Below are 25,263 nucleotides of genomic sequence, written 5' to 3'. Positions count from 1 at the left end.
AGCACCATGCGGCAGACTGGGACTTGTTGTTGGGTGCAGAGAAACAACAACAAAATCACTAGTCTTCCAGATGGGACAAGCCTCTCCAAGTCCGCACCCCTGCGGGGGGTGGGGTCAGCTGTGTGCCCGGCGCCCACCACCAAGTGCGCCCCCTCCCACCGCTCCCCTCCTGCCTCCGCAGTCTCCGGAGCCTCTGCGCAGAGCGAGGAGGGAGGGGAATGTCTTGCTTTCTCTTTCTTGCCCCTCCCCCGCCGCCCAGTGTTTCATTTCCTATAGCGAAGCTCCTTGCTTTCATAATACAGAGATCTTATTTAGTAAAGGGAAGCAGGCCAGCAGTTCATTTCTCTACCTTTCATTAATCATGAAGCATTGTATTATCACGGAGATTGGAGGTGAGGAAAAAGGAAAGAATCCGGGTACTGGTGACCCCTCTCCCCAAGCATTCCAAGTCCACCGTCAAGGCCCGTGGTGAAAATCCTACCAGGGCTTACTGAGCCACAGCTCGGAATGAAGTGGGGGTCAGGGTGCTGGACAAGCAGTAGGGAAAAGAGAGGAAAAGGGGTACCGGTTGTGGGCAGGGGGAGGGTGGCTTCTCAGCCCCGGGGTCCCCTCCCCCCCAGGTCCAGTGCCGGGCTCCCCGGGAAAGTGCCCCAGCCCAGCTCCGGGCACTGACGGAGGAAAGGCTAGGCCCCCCATGCCTATTCCAGCCTCTAATTGCACTAGCAGGATGTATCTGCTCTTTAATTGGCAAAAGCCACAATATCCCGGTGGCTCAGAGAGCGCCGCCCTGATTTTATTTCTGCAGCAGCTGAAGGATTATTACCGTTCCCTATTGGTGCCACTTTTAATTCTTTCTCCTTCTAATTGAGAACTCTTTTCCTGTAGCCCAGCTCTCCAACCTTCGGTTTGTTCTCTCCATCCAGAATGGGGCAGGACCTGCTTGGAGACATGGAGCAGGGACATGGAGAACACTGGCAGTGCCCAGCTCTGAGGCCCGACACTTTCCGACTGTGAGCCCTAGACTGGTGAGCCGGATAAAACCCCACGTTCTTCTGTGGAGGATGCAGGGGAGAGATAGGCCTCCCCAGGAGGCTGTTGAGACCCCCTTTTCTGCACTCCCCAGTGGGGTGTTTGCTCTGTGACTCCAAGCTGCAAAGAACTGAGGAGCCCCATCCGCAGCGTCTAACCCATCGAGGAGGAGAAAGGGATTTGTTGTCATCAGTCTCTTTAATAATGTCCTCGTGTCTCTTTGGCGCTGTTGAAAGAGGTCTAGTCCATTGTCCTTAGTATAGTTTCAGAGACAAAGACCTGCGTGCTAATATTAGAGAATAAGGCTAAGTCACGTGTAAGAGGTTAACCTAAGGGGTTAGAACCCGAGGTACTCCTAGGAACAACAGACCTTTCTCAGGGACCCCCCAGGTAAACTTCTGGTGGTCACAGATAAGCTAAAAAATATTACAGAGCGAGCTTGAAGAGAATCCTAGCAGATCTCTGCACACTGCCATTCAGGACTTGTCCAGTCTAGCCTATGTGAGTAGCCCTGACCTAAAGCCACCAATTGGTGTCCTGTGATCAGCTCAATATGCAAATAGGAACTTTTGCTCATGATTATATTCCAGTGCCTACCACAGAGTCTGGCTCTTGAAACCGGTTAGCAAAGAGGCAAAATTCAGACAGAGTTGGTCATGAGTGTGAACAGACTCCTTTTCATTGGCCTTTGCCGTGCAGGACCAATGAAAATGGACTTGAAGCCCAGTTTTCTTAAATTCTTTAACCCTGGGCACTTTCTGGGTTGGGTCAAGATGCAAATAGAGGGGTGGCTGGCAGGCTCAATCGGTGGAACATGCAACTCTTGATCTCAGGGTCATGAGTTCAGGCCCCACCTTGGGCATAGAGATTACTTTCAAAAACAATAAAATGAAAAATGCTTTATTTTTTTAAAAGATGCAAATAGCAAAGGAAGCTGTCACAGTGTAAGAGAAATGTACCTTGAAACCATGACCTGCCCTTGAGCCCCCCACCTTCCTCTCCCCACTTCTAGTTTCTTTCCTCTGAATTTAGAGTCATCCCCTTAGCAACGCTTGTTTCCATGGTTTCCGCCGTGACAATGATCTCCAACCCCCTCCTCTCTCTTTCCTCCTGACAGTAATGGGTGATAGGGATCCTCCGTATGGCCACTCCACGTAACCATGGTAACGATGAGCTGAGCCTTCATTTATCTTTTGTGAAGAGAGCTAGGGAATAGAAGCTTTTGGAAAGGACAGATGGGGGAGGGTCCAGGGCTAGAGCTGCCCTTATCATAACGAGGGAGTTAAGGAACTCGTCTTGATACTAGCCTGTAGGATTCAGTTCAAACATTGTTGAGACTCTGTTTTAACATGACTAAGTTCCAGAGAATCAAAGGTATATAAGATATAGCCCCTAATATTGAAGGGCTTATAGTCTAGTGCCGGGGCTCATGATGCCACTGAAACTCTGGCAGAGATGGGGCCACTAAAGGAGGTGGCCCCTGAGAACACGATCACGATCAAGCATCTGTCCACTCCAAGCATGCCTTCCAGCCGAAGACCAGGAAAAGACTGATCAAGGGGGTCGCTACCCATGTTAAACCTTCTTCCAAATTGCAGGCAGTTTCTGTCTTGGAAGGCGTGGAACTCTAATCCCCCTTTCTTTGGCAGAAGTGTAGGCTGATGGTGCAGGGGGAAAGAAAACACAGACCTGCCCCACTCCAGTGCCACAAGGGCCTGGAATGATCTCCATTTCCAGAAATTGCCTTCACCTACCTGCCACAAGCCTTCCTGGGACGTGATGTGTCTGCTCTTACACGGAACTGAAGGGTCATCATCTCCATCCATCCAGGTTTTTTATTCGTCCCTGAAAATGCAAACCAAAGGGGCAGCCATGAAGAATTAAAGTAGAAAAAACAAACAAAACTATCAGGGGCACCAAAGTTGGACAGAATGAATCCAGAAGCTGAGATATATGTTCATCATGTAGGTAACACAGCTCTTCCCCCTTCTGGCTTCCCATCCTCACCCCTGACAGTTTTCACTATATCCCTAAAGGTGGGAACCAATTCTGCACATCTAGGAGAAATCACAAAAATTCCCTGGACCCTTGGTATGATACCAATAACCTGCAGTGATGTGGAAAGATAATCAAGGTACATTTTTAAAGAAAAAAAAATCCATAGAACAACCTACTTTATGTTCAAGTAAGCTACAAATAACTAGGTAGCAAAATTTGCTCTTACAAGTGAAATGCAATCTGGATTAGTTAAAGTTCTTAAGTCCTAGAACTAAGATTTCCATCCTTTGCTACTAGAAGAAACTAAGGCAGATTCAAATATTCTAGGTACTCCTGTTCACTCAGCTAGTCAGAAAAGGATAAATGGCATCCTCTGATTGGTTGACAAAGTGATGCAAACTAACCAATGAAATAATGCTTCTCCTTTTCTGGCCAATAAGATCTCAATTCTCTTCTTGAAAGGAAAGCAGACCCTTTGTCCATAAAGAAAATGAGCAGAAAGGGAATAATAATTAAAAAAAAACAACACACTGTTGCTATGGGGCATTATTGATGTGATCAATGATATCTGCCCCAGAGAATTCATAAAGGAGGCACTTCTTTGGGAAGAAAAGTACAAAAAGCAGACCAGCTGTCTGGTCTGTATTAAAAAGAAGTTTCTATAGTAACATGTGAGAGGAAAGAATTTTAATGTAAATCTTCCCCAAACTAGCCAGTCATTGGAGGGTAATTTTGACCTTCAACTTAGATTGAAGTTATAATGATTAATTTATTTTAATATTTGCAATGTGTGAAGGAAAAGGCAAGGAAGAGAAAATGAAGAGTGTGTTTACTGATGCGGGGCATCACAGATATTGATAGGATCACTCCTGCCTGAAACAGAGATCTCCCTGTTGTCAAATCATAGCTCAATTTAAAACCAGGTTTTATTTTGGAAAGGGAAAATCCAGGGCTCTTAAGGAAAAGAATATTCTCAGTGAAATAGTGCACAGAACATGAGCTGTCCTATTAACTTACTAGAGATGTCCCTTTACAATCATTCTGAGCCCGTTACAGCGGCCTTTGGAAAACGATGGGTAAAATGATTTCCCACAGATACTGCAAATAAACACGTGGGCAAAGCTGCCAGATGAGAAAATGGAATCAGTGTTTGTCAATCCAGGGAAGCAGAAAAGATCAGATGATTAGAAAGATTGAGTGCTGATTTACTCACCATGAAGGCAAGCTGGAGAGAAAATAGAAGAGAATCTTGAAGAATCAAACGCAGGGGACACTCGTGGCAATTTGCTGAGAGAGCTACATGTCTACCAACCTGTTCTGGGTGCTCTGTGGGGAGAGACGAGAAGAGAGGGTGATCTAGAATTCAGTTCCCCTCCTCTGGAGGGGCTGTCTAGGGAGGAAGGAACCACTATGAAGCCAAGGAGAACCCCTCTCTGTACCAGAGACAGCTTTGGACAATTTCCCTGGCTTCCTGCCATTCATCTATGAAGAACAAATGTGTTTTTCTCATTTAAAGGGGGGGAAAAATAGAGGGGAGGAAAATCAGCCCCTCTATCTAAGGGACTAAATGAAAAAAAGAGAGAGAGAGAAAAGAAAAATCCATAATTGTAAATCCCAGAGAAATGGCAGGGTAGGATAGGATTACCTCAGTGAAGGGGGTGGAGGAGACAGTGGAAAGGGTTGCTGTGGTGGAAAAGTAGTTGCTTTGCCATGAACCTTGACTTAAAAAGAATAATTCACCTTCCAGGATTTCCTCTTAAACTCCTGGGACCTTACAGGACCGGTTGTGTCTCCTATCCAGCCCAGGGAAGGCAGGGACTCTCCAGCAGATAATTTAAAGAATCAAGGTGCTCAGGATAATCAGTGACCCAAACCCCTCCATTCACTGTAACCAAGGCAACAGGAGGCTGGGGCTAGTTGCCTGGCAACCACACTCCAGCGCCTAGGTCCTGTCCCCTCTCCTCCTCCCCCACCTCTGTTAGCCCTTTTGTGATAACGTCTTCCCCTCCGCAGCTTTTTCTTCCCTGGCAAAAGAATCATCCTGCTCCTGGTGCAAAAGGCACTCTGGGCTCCTTTGGTTAAAATCGAGGACCCTGATTTTCATTTAGCACAGATTTCACCTACCTAGATATTCAGACTCAGATAAAATAGGCTTCTTACTTCGGCGTCTATATCTCAAATCGTCCCCCGCCATCCCTTCATTCACCTGCATTAGGGCATTCGGAGATTGTGGAGCCAGAGAGAAGGAAGAGGTGGGGGGTGGGCGGGGGCGACAAAGAAAAGACAGCTTGGATATGGCGATATTTCACAGCACAACAGTGCCTGGGGTTCCCGGTAGACCCACTTTCCAGCTTGCCCCCAAACTCACCATTTCCAGTTGCGCCTCTTTTCGCTTCGGTGCCCTCCACGCACTTTGCGCCAAGTTCTATTCCAGTTGGTCTTAGCGAAGGGCGATAGAATACCGTCCTAGAATCTGACACCTAAGCTCTGGAGAAATGGGGAAGGTGAGCCCCCCACCCCCCGCCTCGGCGAACCCAGCCTCATCTCCTGGCCTCCGCCGTGGGGGGTCTGAGCCGTCTAGCTCAAGCCCACTCGGACTGGGGAGCGGAGTGGCGCGCGGAAACCCACTCTGGGAGCTCTGCGGCCCGGGCGCTGTCCAGGCTCTGGTGCTGAAGCTGGAGGCTCGGATTCATCGTGCAGGGGCTCTAGGGACCATCCAGCTGCCGGCGGTAAAGGCGAGACAAGGACGTGTCTGCAACAGAAATACTTTTTCGGCAGACCCAACTCCCTCCGAGGCGGAATCCCCAGCGCCTCTCCCTTCCCTTCCCCGAAAGAGTGTCATTATTTGCAGCAATCGAGGCGGGTAGAAAGAGCCCCTGGCGCTGGGATAGTTACCCGGTGCCGTCCCGGCACTTCCTACGTTTTCTCCTTCGGCACTGGCTTGCCTAGGCGTCGGCGGACGGAATCCCGGGACTCCTGGCTCTCAGACCTGAAGGCGGTCAAGGCTGGGAAGGGAAATCTGGAACACTGAAACCCACCGCTTTTCTGCACGCAGCAGGTGTGCCACACCTGCACTCCGAAGGGTGAGCGGAGCGGAGGCCAGGTCACTGTAGCGTGTGCTTGGGGACACTGGTTCCGGAGAGCGCGCGCTCCAGCCGCTGGTGCTGCGCCCATCGCCCAGCGGACGCCTGACTCCGCCTGACAAGCCAATATCGCTGTCGCCGGGCTGGTGGGTGCGAGAATGAAACGCCCCCACGACTCAGGGCACCCTGCAGGAGCGCTCAGCTGCCAGGGTGCCGAGCCGCCTCCTCCGGCCCTCGGAAGCAGCCCCGGGCTCAGCCTCGCGCAACTCACCTCCAGTTGGGCATCCTCCAGTCCCGGGCCCTGGCCCTGTGGGGGAGGATTGGACCGCGGACACTGATCGGGGTTTTACCAGACTTGGACGGCCACGGCCAGGAGGGAAGACAGAGACAGCTGCGCCCCGCATCTTTCTCGAAGAAAACCCCCTCCTCACCCCGCCTTCGGCTTGTTGCTTCTTTCCCAAGAACTGCAGAGCAGAGGCGGGAAGGGTGGAGGGAGGTGGGGGTTTGAGGGAGGTATTTTGTGAAGCACCCTTACTTGCCTCTCTCGGACAATGTGTTCTGTCCCAAGCGGTGGTCGCGCTGCCAGGGCGGGAAGCACGTCAGGAGTCGCTCCAGGTGCTCCGGGTGCAGACACCGTCGCCAGGCCTGCGGGAGCCAGGGCAGAACAGCTGCTTTAAAGCCGAGCCCAACCCACAGGTGGCCTGTCAGGGCCACGGACGTCCATGACGTCATCCAGAGGACAAGTGGAGAAGGGAAGTTGGTGGTGCTGGGGGTGGTCACCATGCTTCACATCAAAAGTCCCCTGTGGCCATGGCAACAGCTTGCAGAGGCTTGCCCACCCCCTTCTCGGTTTCTTGCCTCGCTGTTGGGCTCCCAGATCCGAGCTCAGCTGCAGCAGAAAGCTGGGGAGGCGGGGGAGCATGGCTTTAGTGCAGAAGCCAAACTTACCGGCACTGGACGAAGCCCTAGAGCTAGTCCCGGGTCCAGCTCTCTGTCCTCGCTGTTCCAAGGTCCTGGCTGAAGAGCAGGTGAGGAGAGAGGGAGACTCCCTGAGGGAGAGCACACAGAAACCTTCATTTCCACAGGGACATTCGGTATCTGTCCTCTTCCCTCCTACCACCCCCCCCCTTGGCAGGTGGCCCCATGTCACCTGCCCACGGACAGATTGTCCTTCCTGAATTCAAGAAAGTGATCACGCACTCTTCTCACCCACTCTTTAAAGGACACTCATGCCCGAGTGAGCACACCCAGGGAGCACCCACACAGAACCATCTGTGCGGGTCCTCGCCTGTGCACAGGGATGGACTGAGGCCCCATTGCTCCAGAGAACAGCCAAACAGATGAGAAAGTAACAAACTCACCACGGAGCTAGCGTGCATCTAGGGTTTCATGCTTGTGGCCGGGGAGCCAAATGAGGTACGGAACTGAGGTTTCACAGATTAAAAGAAAATTCTTTTGAAGTACTTGCCAACAAAATTGAAAGTGTTCACATAGAAATCTAGGCATCCCTTGGGCTAGGCTCAGTTGTGTTAAGCATCTGACCTCGCTCAGGTCCTGATCTCATTGCTTGTGGGTTTGAGCCCCGTCTCCAGCTCTGTGCTGACAGCTCAGAGCCCGGAGTCTGCTTCAGATTCTGTCTCCCTCTCTCTCTGCCCCTCCCCCACTCACATTCTATTTCTTTCAAAAATGAGTAAATGTTAAAATTAAAAAAAAAAAAGAAATCTAGGCATCCGCTGTCTTTCGCATGCGGTGGCATAGCACTGACCCCTGTAGAAAGAGCTGGGGTCCAGTCCAAACTGAACCTTCCTCTCCTATTTGTCAGTGTCACCAAAGCCATTAATCCTCAGCCATTTCCTTTTTTTTAATAGTAAAGAGGAAAGTGAAATATTTTTCTCCCCATCTCACCTGATCACTTCCTTAACGTCACCTGTCAGGACCTGTAATCATGTGAGGTTTTTGCCCCCTGTGTCCAGCAGGACCTGGTAAGGGCTTCACTCGGGCTGAAATCTTTGCTTCACTACTGGCTGGCTGGCGCCCTGAGGTCTAACCTTTGACTGACATGAAGACATATGTGCTGCCTACATTCGGAGAACATAGGGAGGAGGGCATGTCCTGCTAATAAGGTTGGTTTTTTTTCCTCTTAAATTTTCACATTTCAAACTATGCAGCTGTGGGAAACACTTACAATTTCTATTTTTTATCGATCACCATCCAGTCACAAGAAGACAAAAATACTGGATGATTCTGCTCATATGAAGTACCAGCGTTGTCGAATCCATAGAAACAGAAAGTAGAATGGTTGGTTGCCAGGATCTGGGGGAGGGGGAGATGAGGAAGTATTGTTTGATGGGTGCAGAGTTTCGGGTTTGCAAGATGGAGGAGAACCATGCACGGATCGTGGCATTGTGGCACATCAAAGCTGTATGTCTCATGTCACTGAACTGTGCGTGGTGAATTTCGTATTCCATGCATTTTGCCACGATTAAAAAAAAAATTAAAGAAGGTGTTTATAGTTACATTGCCAGCAAACTTTGAGTTGTTCTCTTTGGAGGCAAAAAAAAAAAAAAGGCTCAGGAGGACAAATGCTAATCATTTAATGGTGAGAGACTGAAAGCTTTCTTCCTTAGATGAGGAACAAGATGCAGAAGTACACTCTCACCCTTTATATTCGATATTGTATTGGAGTTTCTATTCAGGGCTATTCAGCAAAACAAAGAAGTGAAAGGATTAAAAAGGAAGAAGTAAAACTTCTTTAGATGGCATGATCTTTTGTATGGAAAAGTCTAAGGAATCTACCTCCCCCCTTCCCCCCCCACTCGCCAACATTAACATAATGAACAGCTTCAGCAAGTTGCAAAATCTCAATGTAAAAAAATCACTTCTATTTCTAGCAATGAACAATCCAAACGTGATATCAAGGGAACAATTCCACTTGCAATAGCGTCAAAAAGAATAAAATACTTAGGAATAAATTAAATGAGACATGTGTGGAACATCTACACTGAAAACCACAAAGCATTGCTGAAAGAAATTTTAAAATCTAAGTCAGTAGAAAAATATCCAATGTTCATGTGTTGGAATAATTAATATTGTTAAAAGAGCAGTACTCTCTGAATTGCTCTGTAGATGCAACATAATCCTTATCAAAATTCCAGCTGTGTTTTGTGTTGTTTTTTCAGAAAGTGATAAGTTGATCTTCATAGTCATATGGAAATACAAGGGACCCACAATAGCCAAAACACTCTTGAAAAGGAAGAACAAAGTTGGAAGGACTCACACTTTGCAGTTTCAAAACAACCATAATCAAGAAATTATAAAGATAAATATAAATCAAGGGAATAAAATTGAGGGTCCAGAAATAAATCCATGCATTTATCATCCATGATGTTCAAAAAGGTCTCAAGATAGTTCAATGGAAGAAAGAAGTTTCTTTAATAGATGAAGTTGTGGGGGGCACCTGGGTGGCTCAGTTAGCTGGGCATCCGACTCTTCCTTTGGGCTCAGGTTATGATTACAGGATTATGGGATCGAGCCCCGTGTCAGGCTCCATGCTGAGCATGCTGAGTGTGGAGCCTGGCTTCAGATTCTCTCTCTCTCCCTCTGGACCTCTCCCCTGCTCATGCTCCCTGTCTCTCTCTCTCTCTAAAATAAAATTTAAAAAAACCTTTTAAATTAAAAATAAGGGTGCATGGGTGGCCCCGTTGGTTAAGTATCTGACTCTTGATCTCACCTCAGGTCATGGTCTCACAGTTCGTGGTTTCGAGCCCCAAGTCAGGTTAGGCACTGTCAGTGCAGAGCCCTTCTTGAGATTCTCTCTCTCTCCTCCCCGTCCCTCTCTCTCTCTCCCTCTCCTGCTCTCTCTCAAAATAAATAAACTTAAAAAAATGTAGCATTCCTGAGCAATACTTCAGTTAAATAGATAACTTAACATATGAACTTATTCGGAATAACCAGAAAACCTTACATACCAAGGAATAAATCAAATAATGATAAGGCACTCATTGAGGAGATTCCAAAATGTTATTGAAGGATATAAAGAAGACCTAAGTAAATGGAAAGACTTGACATGTTTGTGGATGTGGCAATGGCATTACAATGTTAATTTTCCTAAATTAATTTATAAATTTATTGCAATTCTAATAAAAAGCCAGGGGGTTTTCTTGTGTGAACTTAAGAAACTGATCTTAAATTCTATATGAAGATGACCAAGAATAGCCAAGAGAATGAGGACTGAGGAGGGAGACTTCCCTATCAAATATCAAGGTTTATAATGAAGTTATAGTAACGAGCACTGTGTGGAACGGAACAGACACAGAAATGTTAAAATAGGCTAACCGAAGAGAATAGCGAACTCAGAAACTGACCTACGGGTATATGGAAAAGTGGTCTATGGGTGTTTGGCAGTTCAAATAGTTATATGAAAACATTTATAAGGAAAATAAAAATAAAAGTAGTTTCTAACCTCATACCATACTCTAAAATAATTTACATTTGGAATTAAAAGTAAAAATGTGGTAAGGTTCTAGAGAAAAATAGAAAAATATACAGAAGCATATCTTTATGACTTCATGACAGTGAATTATTTCTTTTTTTAATTTTTAAAAAAATGTTTTATTTATTTTTGAGAGAGAGACAGACAGCATGAGCAGGGGAGGGTCAGAGAGAGAGAGAGGGAGACACAGAATCTTAAGACAGGCTCCAGGCTCTAAGCTAGCTGTCAGCACAGAGCCTGATGCAGGGCTCAAACCCAGGAACCACAAGATCATGAGCTGAGCCAAAGCCGGACACTCAACTGCCTGAGCCACCCAGCAGCCCCTTTCTTTTTTTTTTTTTTTTAATGTTTATTTTTGAGAGAGAGCGAGACAGAGCATGAGCAGGGGAAGAGCAGAGAGAGAGGGAGATAGAAGAATCTGAAACAGGCTCCAGACTCTAAGCTGTCAGCACAGAGCCCAACAAGGGGCTCAAACCCACGAACTTTGAGATCATGACCTGAGCCAAAGTCGGACACTTAACCAACTGAGCCACCTAGGCACCCCGACAGTGAATGATTTCTTAAACGAGACTCAAAAAGCACAAATAAATAAGAAAAATTCAGTAACATTTACCTTTGAAACTTTAGTAGGGGCAAAAGGTATCAACTAAGTTAAAATCAAGTTAAAAATTGGGAGAAGATATTTGCAAAGCATATCATCAGTAAGGAATTAATATCTAGAATCCCTTAGGAACTTGTATAAATAAGAAAAAGATAAAAAAATATTGAAAACTGAGCAAAAGACCTAACCAGGCAATTCATAGAAAAGGGCACTCCAAGGGTGCTCCTGGGTGGCTCGGTTAGTTAAGCATCCAACTCCTGATTTCAGCTCAGGTCAAGATCTCACAGTCCTGAGATCAAGTTCCATGTTGGAACATGGAACCTGCTTGGGATTCTGTCTCTCCCTAGCACCCTGCTCGTCTCCCTCATTCTCTCTCTCTGTAAATAAAGAAACTTTTTTTTTTTTTAAAGAAAAGGGCACTCTAATGGCCAGTAAACTTGTGAAAAATGCCCAAACGGACTGGGCATGAGGATAATGTAGTGAAAACAATTAAAACAACCAATCGCGTCCATCAGGTTGGAAAATTAACCAGAGTAATAATTCAGGTGTTGCTGCAGATATGGGGAGACAGGAATTTTTAGACACTTGTTGGAGGTATAAATTGCTATACTCACTTTGGAGAATAATTTAGGAACACCTAATAAATGTGAAGGTGAGTGTACCCTTCAATCCAGGAGTATGTTCCTTCTAGGCACATACTCTAGAGAAACTCATGTACTTGGCCACAGGGAAGCATGAGAAAATGTCACTGCAGCACTGTCTGAAGAGTAAGACATCGGGACCCTGGCAATCTCCATTGGAAACTCTTTTATGTACATATAATTATTATTTTGCTTATTTATTTTAGAGAGTGAGAGAGACAGAGTGCAAGTGGGGGAGGAGCATAGAGAGAGGGAGACACAGAGCCTGAAGCAGGCCCCAGGCTCTGAGCTGTCAGCACAGAGCCCAACATGGGGCTCGAACTCACAAACCGTGAGATCATGACCTGAGCCGGAGTCGGACCCTCAACGAACCGAGCCACCCAGGCGCCCCTCCGGTGCAAACTCTTGATCTTGGAAACAACGTAAAAATCCATCATTAGGGGAATAGATAAATAAGCTGTGGCCTATTTGTGCAATGAAATACTAGCTCAGTTAACAAAAATACATAGATCATTTAATTTGTAGCTCCATATTTATCATCTTGGATGTCTAGAAACATGTTCAGTGAGAAAAACAAGTTACAAAAAGATTCAGAAGCTATAAAGTGGATATCAGAAGTCAAGTGCACATAATGCCATAGATTATTATGAGCAAATACAGATGCAGTAAATGTTTAATAATAGAGAGAAAAATGGGTTTAATAACACAACTTCAGGATGGCAATCACCTCTGGCAAGGAAGAGAGGAACTGTATCTTTATCATTTTTTTAAAAAGATTTTATTTTTTTAAAGTAACGTCTACACCCAATGTGGGGCTTCAATTCATAACGTGGAAACCAAGAGTCACATGGTCCACTGCTTGAGTCAGCCAGACACCCTGGTGTCATTTTATTTCTTGTTTGAAAGCCTCTGAGGCAAGCATGTTAAAAGTGGTTAAAACCAGGAGAGAGATCAGTAACTATCTTTTGCATTTTTCTGTATTTTACATATCTTTGAACTATTTAACAATTTTTTAATTTTTATGTTTATTTATTATTGAGACAGAAACAGAGTATGAGTGGGGGGAGGGCAGAAAGAGAGGGAGACACAGAATCTGAAGCAGCTCCAGGCTCCAAGCTGTCAGCACAGAGCCCGATGTGGGGCTCAAACCCATGAACCGTGAGATCATGACCTGATCCGAAGTCAGTCCAACCACACAGGTGCCCCAACAATTTATTTTTATTTTTTAATTTTTTAATGTTTTTTATTTATTTTTGAGAGACAGAGAGAGACACCATGAGCAGGGGAGGGTCAGAGAGAGAGGGACACACAGAATCCGAAGCAGGCTCCAGGCTCTGAGCTGTCAGCACAGAGCCCAATGTGGGGCTCGAACCCACAAACCATGAGATCATGACCTGACCCAAAGTTGGATGCTTCACCACCTGAGCCGCCCAGGCGCCCCAACAATTTATTTTTAAATTAGACAATCCCTGCACAAGGTTGTTTGATGGTAGAAACTGATGTTTGATTTTGGGGAGCCATTCAATTCCTGTGTCAGAAATTGTCTTTCCTCAGATGAGAATGGTGACCCTTCTTTGCTCCCGCATAGGGTTTGGTGAGCATCAAATATGCTCGCGCTCAAGAGAGCACTTGGAAAGCCATAAATTCTGCTTAAGGCTGATCCTGTTGTTATCACATAAAATGAAATGGCAAAAACATAATTAGCTAAGAACGGCTCAGTCTGAGATTTACAGTTAGAGCACACACTAATTTTGAATTAGGTTATAGATAAAGAGAAGGTACTCAGTTTCCCCTTCATGTTTCCCCAGGGCGTTCTAAGCAGTGCAGATAAAGGCTGCTTTCCCAGGGAGGCAGGTGAGAAGGTCCTGAGCTTAACTATAAGCATAAATCAGTCCTCTGGCAATCTACCAGACCTTCTATCGGAGGAGCCTTTTAGTGGAAAGTGCCGGAGGCAGCAATCCAAGGCAGCTCTTAGATAAGTGATTAGTTAGTCACAGAGGCAGATCGTGTGAGAGGGGATCCAGGGGACTTCTTGGCATTCTTGGGACCGGAAGGCCAGCAACACTGGCCTCTGAGCAGCTCCCGCCTTTGGACAGGAAAAGGATTCGTTAATTGTTACGCACAGAAGACAGTGCGCTAGCTGACTGTTTCTGATTCGCATTATTATTACTAAAATGATCTCATCCTTTTAGATTGGGAGAAACCGATTTCCTGGACAAATCTCAATAAAATCATTGTTTTCCCATCATCAGGTGGAAATCTTGTTAAGGGCTCCAAACAGCTTGGTTTTCTGGGTTTGCATTCCATAGCCCCTGGCACTTTAACTAGGATTTCATTCTAAAATAACCTTTCCTCTTGGTGAAAAATGTCTTGTTGCTCCATGAACTTGGGCTCAATGACCTTCATGAGTTTTTGACTCCAGGATGCCCTGGGGTGAACCGCAGGACATTACATATAATTTCTCTGACCTACAAGATGAAGTGGGGACTCCTGTAATGACCAAGAGCCCCAACCATTCAGAATTTGTATGACATGTAAAATTTCTAAAAACTAGATTGAATATTTTAGAGCAATTTTAGGTTCACAGCACACTTGGACGGAAGGAACGGAATGTTCACTTATCTCCTACGTGCACAGCCTCTTCACACCCCCCACCAAGGGGAACATTTGTTACAACTGTTGAACCTGCATTGGCACAGCACTAACACCCAAGTTCATAGTTTATATTAGGGTTCACTCTTGATATGTATATTCTGCGTTGTACATTTTGACAAATGTATAATGACATGTAATATAGTATCCCAAAGAGTAATTTCACTGCTCTAAAAATTCTCTGTGCTCTGCCTATTTATTCCTCCCTAGACTACTAGTCTTTTTACTGTCTCCACAATTCTGTCTTTTCCAGAAGATGATGTGTATGTATCCCTTTGAGGTTGGTTTCTTATATATGTAATGTGCATTTGAGTTTCCTCTATGTCTTTTTTTAATGTTTTTTTTTTTTTTTGAGAGACAGAGAGAGATCCAGGGAGGCGAAGAGAGGAAGCAGGGAGAGGGAGAGAGAATCCCAAGCAGGCTCCGAGCTGTCAGCATAGAGCCCGATGTGGGGCTCAATCTCATGAACCGTGAGATCATGACCTGAGCTGAAATCAAGGGTCCCTTGCTTAACCCACTGAGCCACCCAGGTTCCCCTCCTCTATGTCTTTTTTTTATGGCTCTGATAGCTTGTTTCTTTTCAGTGCTGAATAACCCTATTCCATTGTCTGGATGTGCCACACTTTATCCATTCACCTACTGAAGGACAGTTTGGTTGTTTCCAAGTTCTGGCAACTAGAATAAAGCTGCTTTAAATACCTGGGTGCAGGTTTTGTGTGGATATACGTTTTCAGTTCATCTGGGTAAATATCAAGGAGCATGATTGCTAGATCTTACGGTGAGAGTATGTTTCATTGTGTAAAAAAACCACTGAGCTATTTTCAAGAGTGGCTCCATCATCTTGCATTCCCACCAGCCATGAATGAGAGTTCCCGTTGCTCCCATATCCTCATTAGCATTTAGTGTCGTCAGTGTTCCAGATATCAGCCATTCAAAGAGATGTGTAGTAGTGTCTTATTTGTGGAAATGGCATATGATGTGGACATATTTCCATATGTTCACTGGCCATCTGTCTGTCTTCTTTGGAGAGGTGTCTACTCACCTTTTCTTAATTAAAAAAAAATTTTTTTTTGAAAGAGAGAGTGTAAGCAGGAGAGGGCAGAGAGAGAGAAAGGGAAAAAATCTTAGGCAGGTTCCATGCTCCATGGGCTCAAGCTCACCACCATGACCTGAGCTGAAATCGAGAGTCAGACGCTTACCCGACTGAGCCACCCAGGAGCCCCTCCTTTTCTTATTTTTGAGTTTCAAGAGTTCATTTATATTTTGAATGCACAGACATTTATCAGACATTGAGAAAATACTCATCGGATATATCTTTTACAAATAATTTCCTTCTATCTGCAGTTTATCTTCTCATTCTCTTGACTGTGTTTTCAGCACAGCAGGACATTTTAATTTTAATGAAATCCAGCTAATCGATTATTTCTCCTATGGATCATGGCTTTGGTGTTGTGAGTTCTGGCATGCCCAAAGCAGCCTCGGTTTCCCCTCTGTGAACCTCCAGCAGCCTTATCGTTTTGCATTTTACCGTTAGGTCTGGGATCTACCTTTGCGTTAATTTTTGTGAAGCTTATTAGCACTGTGTCTAGATTCACTCATGTGAATGTCCAGTTGTTCCAGCACCATTTGCTGGAAAATAAAACACACTACTTCTATCTTTACAATCAAATAAAACTCCCAACAGGCTGAGTCATTTCCTGAAATTAGGACATGGCTCACCAAACAGAGAGACCGAAGGCACTGTCCAATTCAGTGTTTTCAGCTCTTTGCCTTTTCTGTTTATTATGTTTCATCAACCTCTCTTCCTTCCTTCCTCCCTTCCTTCCTATTTTTAAATAATTTTAGACTCACAGAAAAGTCACAAAAATAAAAGGGAGAATTAACGTTTATCTCTTACTCAGCTCCCCCTAATGTCAACTACTTCTATAACCACAGGACAGTTACCAAGGCCGGAAAATTAACATCTTTACAAAACTACTCATAAAATGACAGGCTTCATTTGAGTCTCACAAGTTTTCCTCCAAATGCCCCTGTTTCTTGTTCTAGAATCTCACACTGTGTTTGGTCGCCTGTCTCCCTGGTCTTCTTGGATCTGTGGTGGTTCCTCATTGTTTCTTCGACTTTCATGTCCTTGACACTTTGGAAGAGCATTGGTCAATAACTGTGTGCCATATCCCTCCATTTGACTTTGTGGGGTGTTTTCTCTGATTGGACTGAGGCCATGCATTACTGGAGAGAATTCTCCAGAAGAGGTAGTATGTTCTTCTCAGTGGATTCTATCTGAAGGCACTAGATGTCATCTTAATACTAGTGATGTTAACAAAGTGATGCCTGCCAGCTTTCTCTACTATAAAGTTATTTTTCCCTTTGGAATTGAAAAATATCTTGGGAGAGCTACTTTGAAATGATGCTATTGTCTGTTTCTTCTTAAACCTTTGTCCCCTGATTTTAGCCTCTATTTTGTCTGCAACGAGTATAACTAGACACATTATTTCTTAAAACATTTTAAAAGATTATTTATTTTAAGGGAGGGGGAGAGAGAGAGAGCAGGGGAGGGACAGTGAGACAGAATCCTTAACAGGCTCTGTGCTGTCAGCACAGAACCTGATGCAGAACTTGAACCCACAAACTCTGAGATCATGACCTGAGTTCAAGTCAGACGTTCAACAAACTGAGCCACCCAGGTGCCCCCAGTGTTTCTTCTATAATTCAGTATCTCAGTGTAGTCTTATTTGCAATTAAATTTATTGCATATGTACTGGAATATCACATCTTTTGTTTTAATAGCCATTTCTTAAATACCTTCTTCTGGGTACTCATGGTTCCTATCTTTTGGACATTTTTATCTTGGGCTATTAGTCTTTATTCTTTGTGGTTTATGGGAGATCTTTGTATATTAGGAAATTAGCCCTTTGTGATATAAGTTGCAAATATTCCTCCCCAGTTTATAACTTGATTTTGATGATTGTAGTTTTTGTCACATAAAATTTTTAAAAATTCTTCGTGGTTGAATGTATTAGTCTTTGGGGTTTCTGAAAGTTGTGTTATATTTAGAAGGACCTTTCCTATGCCAAGGTTATTTTTTAATTACTCATAATTTTTCTAGTGTTTGTTTACATTTATATCTTTAAACCAGTTTGTTGTCTTTCATTTCTAAATACATTGTAATTTGATTTTTTTCTTAGCCTGCGTATTTAGGAGAGTGGTTTTTTTTTTATTTTTGTAGGCAGATAATATTTTGGTTATTCTTTTAATATTATTAATCTTGAATATTATTTTATTGTGTTCAGAAACTGTGGCCTCTTTATGATTTTTCGATTTTTAGAATTTGTTGAGTCTTCCATTTCTGAGACTGTTTTCTGTATGGTGTGTGTGTGTGTGTACTTTTATTGGATTTTGTGTGTATTTGTGTGTTTATGTGTATGTATACACATAGGTAATATACATTTATATATGATCAAGTTTAATTATATTGTCAAATTTTTTACTTTTACCTAATATCTGATAGACGTGGCCAAATCTTCTGCCATATGGATTTATTAATTTCACCTTGCTTTTCTTTCTTAAAAATGTTTATTTATTTTGAGAGAAAGAGAGGGCGAGTGAGGCAGGGAGGGAACAGAGAGAGAGGAGAGAGAGAATTCCAAGCAGTGCAGAGCCGGATATGAGGCTCAGTCTCACCAACTGTGAGATCATGACCAGAGCCGAAATCAAGAGTCAGATGCTTAACCAACCGAGCCACCCAGGTGCCCCAGTGGGTGTGACATTTAAAAGTTTGGTAGAGATTAATTACCAAGTTGTTCAGCTAAAAAATTTTTATTTTTGTGTCAAGTTTATTTATTTATACGAGTAATTGCTACACCTAACATAGGGCTTGAACTCACAACCTAGGGATCAAGAGTCACATGTTCTTCTGACTCTTCAGCAGCCCAGGCACCCAATCTGCTTAAAAAGTTTTAATGGCTCTCTATCCACCCCACTGGGCTCTGAGTCTCCACCTGTCCTCAGAGACAGGGAAACGCAGTCTAAGCCACTGTTTCCTTTCCCTCCATCAGGGTCGTGCAAAGGCTCTGGGCTGTCGGAGACACTGAGGCATCATCTTCTTGCTCACATGGGTTGCCATGCTTTGCACAGCGCCCCCCCTCCCAGTCTCCCCTCCTGCCCTGCACCTGTAGAGTTCATTCCTGTGGGGAGCCCCGGGCCAGGCATAGGTTAAGGAATCCTTTGGCAAGGTTGGGAGTGCAGGTGCTCAGACCCAAATGAAATCACCTTAGGTCAGGTCCTGAAATAGTAGGGTCATAGACCTCCGTCTCCTTCCCGGGCCCCAGGGAACCCCCTTCCCCAACACCACACCTCCGCCCTTGCCCCTTTCCAAGACTCCTCATCTTATCCCTTGTTCTGTAGCTTAATACTTTATAAAAGAGGAAAGGCCTTCACCTACAGTCTGTGTCTGCTTTCCATCCTCCTCTGAGGTAAGAAATTCCAAGTCCTGCTTGCCTCCCAGAGTTGAGGAGACAGAAAGGAAAATTTAAAGGTAAACGGATAAAGTATGATATTTCATAAATTATTTTGCCATGGTGTCTGCTACGGTAATTCCACCTTAAAGACTAATGCTACTTTCTTCTTTCCCTTTGAGTGTGCACCCCCAACACACACACACACACACACACACACACACACACTCTTGTGCATTCCATTTAAAAAGACAGCTGCACTAATGGGTGCCAACGCCAGCCAGGCCTTTCTCCTGCCTCTAAGTGGAGAAGAGAGCCATGTTCAATAGCTGCTAACTAGGCTCTCTGGCTCCGTGTCTCCCGAGTTTGTCTTTCCTGTAGGACCATCAAGGTTGCCTGGCAACCACCAGCAGGTTGGCCTCTCACTCGGTTTCCTTAAAGAAAATGGCAAAGCTCTTTCCCTCCCGGTGCAAGCCAGGCCTAATTAGTGTGAACCGGGAATCAATCACGGAGGGGTTGGGAGCGGGGGTGCGGGATGGTAAAAGGGTGTGAAAAGCACAGGGGAGGGCCTGGCATGGGCCCTTGGGGGCCGGCGTGAAAATAGGCATCATTTCTTAATTTTATCTCTTCCTCCTTCCATAATGGAACTGAGGCCAAGGCTTAGAGCAAGTGGAAGCTTCTTAGGCTCGAGTCTGAGCTACAGTGGAAGGAATAGGGCATCTTTAATCTGGAGACGACTCCTCTCAAGGATTGGAGATATGGGGGCATCTGGGAGGCTCAATCGGTTGAGCGTCTGACTTCGGCTCAGATCATGACCTTGTGGTTTGTGAGTTCGAGCCCCAGGTCTGGGCTGGCTGCTGTCAGCCTGTCAGTCACAGCCCGCTTTCTATCCTCTGTCCCCCTCTCTCTGCCCCTTCCCTATTTGTGCTCTCCCCCAAATAAATATTTTAAAATAATGGATTGGAGATATGGAAATCTTTACATACTTGGGAGCTGAGAGGGCAGAAAAGGGATTAGTCTGGTTTCAGTTGGCATGAGAGGGGCGCACACGTGGCCCATGGTGATGGAGTTTGGAAAGCGTTAAGTCACTGATAGAGGAGAGGGTCTGTTTGGGGAGGCCGTGACCTCCCTGTGGCACAGGAGTGCACACTGGGGACGGGGTGTGCACAGTGAGCCCTGAGCCTCTCATGTGTGGGTTCCCATCCATGACACCTCATCTTTAATGGGTCTGTGTTCCCGAGCGGACACAGGTGCCTTGGTGTGTGGGCACTGAGTCCGCCCCACCCGCACCCCGAGGTACGAGAACCCGCCATCCTCTGGCAGTTGGCAGGTGTTGGGTATGCTGTTGGCGGTCTCTTCATACACCACGGGAATTTCGGCCCAAGATCTCCTGAATCCACTGCTCAGGTTGGGGCCACAGCTGCTGTGGCTGAGCTGCTGCAGGGGGCACTGAACGCAGAGTGAGTTGGGTCGGTCTCCTGGACGGATGGCTTGGCCCACTCGTGCTGGAGCGGGCAGCTGAGTGAGCGGGGGCCGGGGCCGGGGTTATGAGTGGGACTTCCGCAGTGGAAATAAGGATGGGAAAATCCTGGAGCTCGTGAGTGGAGGGGGAAGAGGGAGAAGTTGATGCCAAGTGGTGTGGAAGCTCATTTCAGAAACTGAGCGTGTCAAGCTGAGATAGGGACGAGGAAGCAGGAGAAGGCTCTCGAGGGACCAGCTGTTACCCAGGGACCAGCACTGCCATTTGGTGCGTGTCTGTGATGTGCCAGGTGCTTCCGTTTAATTATTCTTAATCATCTGCAATTGGTAAGGCAGGAAATAGTATCCCCACTTTACAGGGGAGGAAACTGAGGCACAGAGTGGCCACGTGACTTGCCTTCAGTGACTTAGGAAACGGCAGAGTCAAGATTCAAATACAGATGTGTCTCCTTCGAATTCTACCTCTTTCCACCTTGCTGCCGTCCCCCCCCCCCCGCCACCCCTCCCAGTGGGCAGGGGTCCAGGCACTAAGGGCTCCAGTTGTGCACACACAGCCTGGGTCCCTTGGTGGTAGGGGTGTTAAACGTCTGAGTTTAGCATCACTCAGTTGTGCGCATTCCTTTAAAAAAATGGATTTTTCTTTTTTTTTTAAGTTTATTTTTAAAATTTAGTTTGAGAGAGAGATAGAGAGCAAGTGGGGGAGGGCAGAGGGAGAGGGAGACAGAATCCCAAGCAGGTTCCTACCATGAGCACAGAGCCCCACACAGGGCTCAAACCCACAAACCTTAGATTAAGAGTCAGATGGCCACCAACTCTACCACCCAGGTGCCCAAAGAAACAAAGAAAGATGGTTCTTTTAAATGTATAGGTAGATGGGCCGCCTGGGTGGCTCAGTCAGTTGAGAGTCCAACTCTTGATTTCTGCTCAGGTCTTGATCTCAGGGTCATGGAATCGAGTCCCGTATCAGGCTCCATGATGAGCCTGCTTAAGATTCTCTTTCTCCTTCTGCCCCTCGCCTCTGCTCACATACTCTCTCTCTAAAAATAAAATAAAAATAAATACAGCAAATGTATAAGTAGAGAGATGATAGCTAGAGAGCAGGTGCATCAAGGGCACTTAGGCAAATAGCTGGATGATGTTTCACAAATGCATACGCCTGTTTGGTCATCACCCAGACCAGGGTACAGAACACTTCCATCAGCCCCAATGTGTTTTTCCTAACACAACTCAGAGCTCTATCGGAGCAGCTAAATATATACATTAGTGGGTCGTGTGCTACGAGAGAGACCCTAACAGGATTTGCTAACATAGGTGATGTGTTTTCTCTGCAAATGCTATGGTTTCCAGAGTCCAGAAGAGGAGGGGATGAGGCGATTTTACAGCAGATAAGATCCTGAAGCCCAGCATTTGAGATGATTAATGGTCCCTGGGCTGCACTCTTTTTTAGTGTGATATGGAGAGAGGGCAGCCGTGTTTAAATTCTCCCTGTTCCCGCCACCAAACCGTGCTACTCTGTTATCTAAGCAAGGTCAGAATTAACCTGTGTTTAAACTACCAGGAGCCTTAGAGAAGGTGAGTCATTGATAAAACCCATCTCTTAACAAAGTCAAAGAAGAATTTGTGAAGCGTCACCTGGGAACTGAACACTGCCTTTGGAACTTGGGGGGGGCGGTTCATTCTCCCTGGCGGGTGTGGGGGGTCCCTGCAGCCCCCTGGCTTTGAGGAGGTGAGCAAGGACGTCTGGGTGGCCATGTCTGGAGGAGGAAAGTGCCAGATGGCTGGGCAGGTGTTCTAGCTGACTTAACAACCTTATCAGATGCCCCAGGGCCCAGCGCTCAGCAGACAGAGATGTTTTGTGAAGGCAGCAAGGAAAGGTGTCCCCACTCCCCCCTTCCAGCTTCCCAACTCCTGAACCTGTCCCATGTTGGTCACAAGGCCATTCAGTGGTTCTTAGCAGCTGACTGTCATTCTGTCCCCAGAGGCTGCTGGCCAGGTCCCCAGAAGGACCTTGGCTGTCTCCCAAACTGACCAGTTATGGACTAGCACATGTGGCAAAATGCTCCCTGGCTGGCTGTGAGGGAGGAGGCCTGTGTGGGTGGCAGGTGACTTATCCCACCACGGCCATGAGGAGGGCCTAACTTCTCCAGCCTCCTTCGCTGAGCCCCGAGCTCCAGCCTTCAGTTTTTAGCAGTGGGGCAGAGGGGAGAAGAGAGTGACTGTGGGTGGCTTCACCCTTGGAAAAAGTGGCCAAACTTCACACCCCAACTATTCTGATTATTGGTTACATATGACTGGTGTCAATTTCCAGTTGCAAATGCCCACCCCCGCCATCTTGGGACAGAGCCCACCCAGCTCTTTATGAATACACCTAAAATGATGTCCTTTGCCTATATTCAGCCTTTGGAGACTAGGGAGGCTAGATGTCCCCAGGATCGCAATCCTTCCTGGCACTCCTGCTCCCATAAAAGATAGAAAGGAGCTTCCAGGTGAAGGTGGCTCCTGGCACCCACGTGTTTCTCTCCTGCCCTTTCCAAATCCCAGGGATGCAGGGAAGGACCCATGTACAGAATGTACCCATAATGACGAGGGAAACAGGAAGAGGGATCAACCGTGTGTTAAGTGATTAGCAAATTTCCAGAAAGAAGAAAGTCATGGATGATATTGAGCACAAGTAGCTGAACACTCTCTATGCTGCAGAAGGACAGGAAAAGCTGCAGGTTCAGAGTCCGATGCAAAGAGTGGCCAGCTGCCTGACATCTATTCTAGGAGGAGGTGGAAGAGATGTCTGAGGACAGACCCCTGGGGCTTCTCTTGTGCTTGATGGTGCTCTGGAGCCGCGGCCCTCATATTCAGCTACACTCTCGAATCCCCAGAAAGCTCTGAAATACCGCCATGCCCAGGCTGCGCCCCTGGGAGATGAACTCAGAATGCTTAGGGAAGGGATCTGGGACCTGGCCGTCGTCAAACTCTCTAGCTGCACTCATTGGGCGGCCGTGGTTCAGAACTGCTGCTCAAGAGGGCACACTCTGTTCAGACATTGGGGAAGAGGTGATCAGTCCGTTCACGGCTTGTTACCCCAAAGAGAAGCCTGCCAGTCAATAAGAGGGGCTCTCTGGGTATACCTTCTGGCCTGAGCTCTCATCACCTGGAAAGATGGCCCAGCGTCTCCCTCCCTCATGTCCCTGACTCCATCCTCCCTGCCTGTCCTCCGCACCCCTGAGATGTCTTCCCAGGGACTGAGGCCAATCCTGTCACATCCCTGCCTCCACTGCAGACCAAGTCCAGGCTGTGGAGACTCTCCGACAGCTGCCCATGCTTTTCTTTCTAGCCGAATTTCCTCTCCTGGCCCTATACTCTGACCAAACTGAGGATGAGAGCTCATCCGATCCTTCTTGTGTCCCCCCTTCACCCCCAGGGCCTGGCCAGGTGACCCTTGCATAGAAGACGCTCACATAAAGGGCTTGTTTTGCTGAACGGAGCGGTGTCTCTGGGCTGTAGAATGGACACATAATTTGTCCTTGCTGAGCTGTTCTGGCCGTGGGTGGCCTATTCTGAGGGGAAAAGGAGGATTCTAAGCAGCTTGAAAACGCAAGCATTTTTCTCAACCTACCATTTTTTGCTGTTATTTGTGGTTTATTTTGAATGCGTTCAGCATAAATATCTGTACTGGTTTTTGCCAATCATTAAAATAAGGCATTTCACTATAAGTTTTAAAAACCAGAAATATGGGGGCGCCTGGGTGGCTCAGTCAGTTAGGCATCCGACTTTGGCTCAGGTCATGATCTCACAGTTCATGGGTTTGAGCCCCATGTTGGGCTCTGTGCTGGCAGCTCAGAGCCTGGAGCTGCTTCAGATTCTGTGTCTTCCTCTCTCCCTGCTCCTCCCCCCGCTTGCACTCTGTCTCTCTCTGTCTCTCAAAAACAAATAAGCATAAAAAAAAAAATTCCTGATCAGAGTGATGGTGGCTTCCTCCAAGATGCTTATCTCTGGTTTTATGATTCAGAACTTCCTCCAATATCTGCCTCCCAAAGGGAAATATGTATTCTAGAAGGTGCTTCTCACCGTGTGTTTTCTCACCTACTCTCCCTTCTGTTGCTTCCTCCCCCTACAGCTGCTCACCAGACCCAGTTAGAGATGACTTCTTCTTGAAGACCCTCTCAGACAAAGGAGCCCCTGACTTGCTGTCAACTGCTGAATGTATCCACATGGCCCCGGGCTTCCCTAAGCGGCACTTTCCACACCCATTCAAAACTTTCCACACCCATTCTCTCTTTGACCGTTTGAGTTCCTCACCACTGGATCCTCAGTGGATGGGAGGGAGGACAATGGCTGGGGGAGGGGGGGAGAAGGAAAAAAGGAATGCCTGGTCCAGCTCCCACAGACTGCCCTCTGGCTCCCTCCAGGCCCTCTGGTGGCTGGTGGGTGTGGACAGGAGGTCCATTCTAGCTCCCCACTCCTGGTCACTGCTGCCTTCAGGACAGGCCCTCCGCTGCTCCACAGAGCTTGGACTGCCAGACCCCAGGAGGCGGGTGGTGGTTAGGAGGAGGCTCGTGCCTGTGGGCGGCCAGTCCACCTCCGCTTTTGCAGCCATTCCAGCTGCCCACCCCCCCTTATACAGGGGCCAGGAAGGACAGTTCAGTCTTCATAACAGAGGGGTGATTACCGGCGTTGGAGGGGAAGACCAGCATCTCCACCTCCCCCAGCCAGCCCTGGTCCCCTCACCTGATAGCCTCCCTAGGTTTTATCGAATCTCCGTGTCTCACAATTGCCTGTAATTTCATCGCCTTCATGGGAAGAAGAGTGCTTTCCCTGCAGCTAAGAGTTTTCACGTTCC

General features: G+C 46.6%; 2 long non-coding RNA genes across 4 annotated transcripts; one reads left to right on the top strand and one right to left on the bottom strand.

Moving 5' to 3' along the window:
* Window positions 1–355: 355 nt before the first annotated feature.
* Window positions 356–6,765, bottom strand: LOC115301650. Of its 3 annotated transcripts, none has more exons than XR_003913230.1 (6): window positions 5,396–6,765; window positions 5,152–5,233; window positions 4,241–4,353; window positions 4,045–4,149; window positions 2,784–2,874; window positions 356–936 (listed from the first exon to the last, which is right to left on the bottom strand). It is a non-coding gene; the product is annotated as an uncharacterized LOC115301650 (long non-coding RNA). The 3 variants fall into 3 exon arrangements; XR_003913229.1 differs by lacking the exon at window positions 4,045–4,149 and having other exon boundaries at window positions 5,396–5,747; window positions 5,923–6,765; XR_003913228.1 differs by lacking the exon at window positions 4,045–4,149.
* Window positions 5,499–24,662, top strand: LOC115301651. Its single transcript, XR_003913231.1, has 3 exons — window positions 5,499–5,531; window positions 8,084–8,233; window positions 24,541–24,662. It is a non-coding gene; the product is annotated as an uncharacterized LOC115301651 (long non-coding RNA).
* Window positions 24,663–25,263: the final 601 nt, after the last annotated feature.

The sequence above is a fragment of the Suricata suricatta genome, chromosome 9 (assembly GCF_006229205.1).
Source record: "Suricata suricatta isolate VVHF042 chromosome 9, meerkat_22Aug2017_6uvM2_HiC, whole genome shotgun sequence".
NCBI classification, from domain to species: Eukaryota; Metazoa; Chordata; class Mammalia; order Carnivora; family Herpestidae; genus Suricata; species Suricata suricatta.
This window is presented reverse-complemented; position numbering and strand designations above follow the sequence as displayed.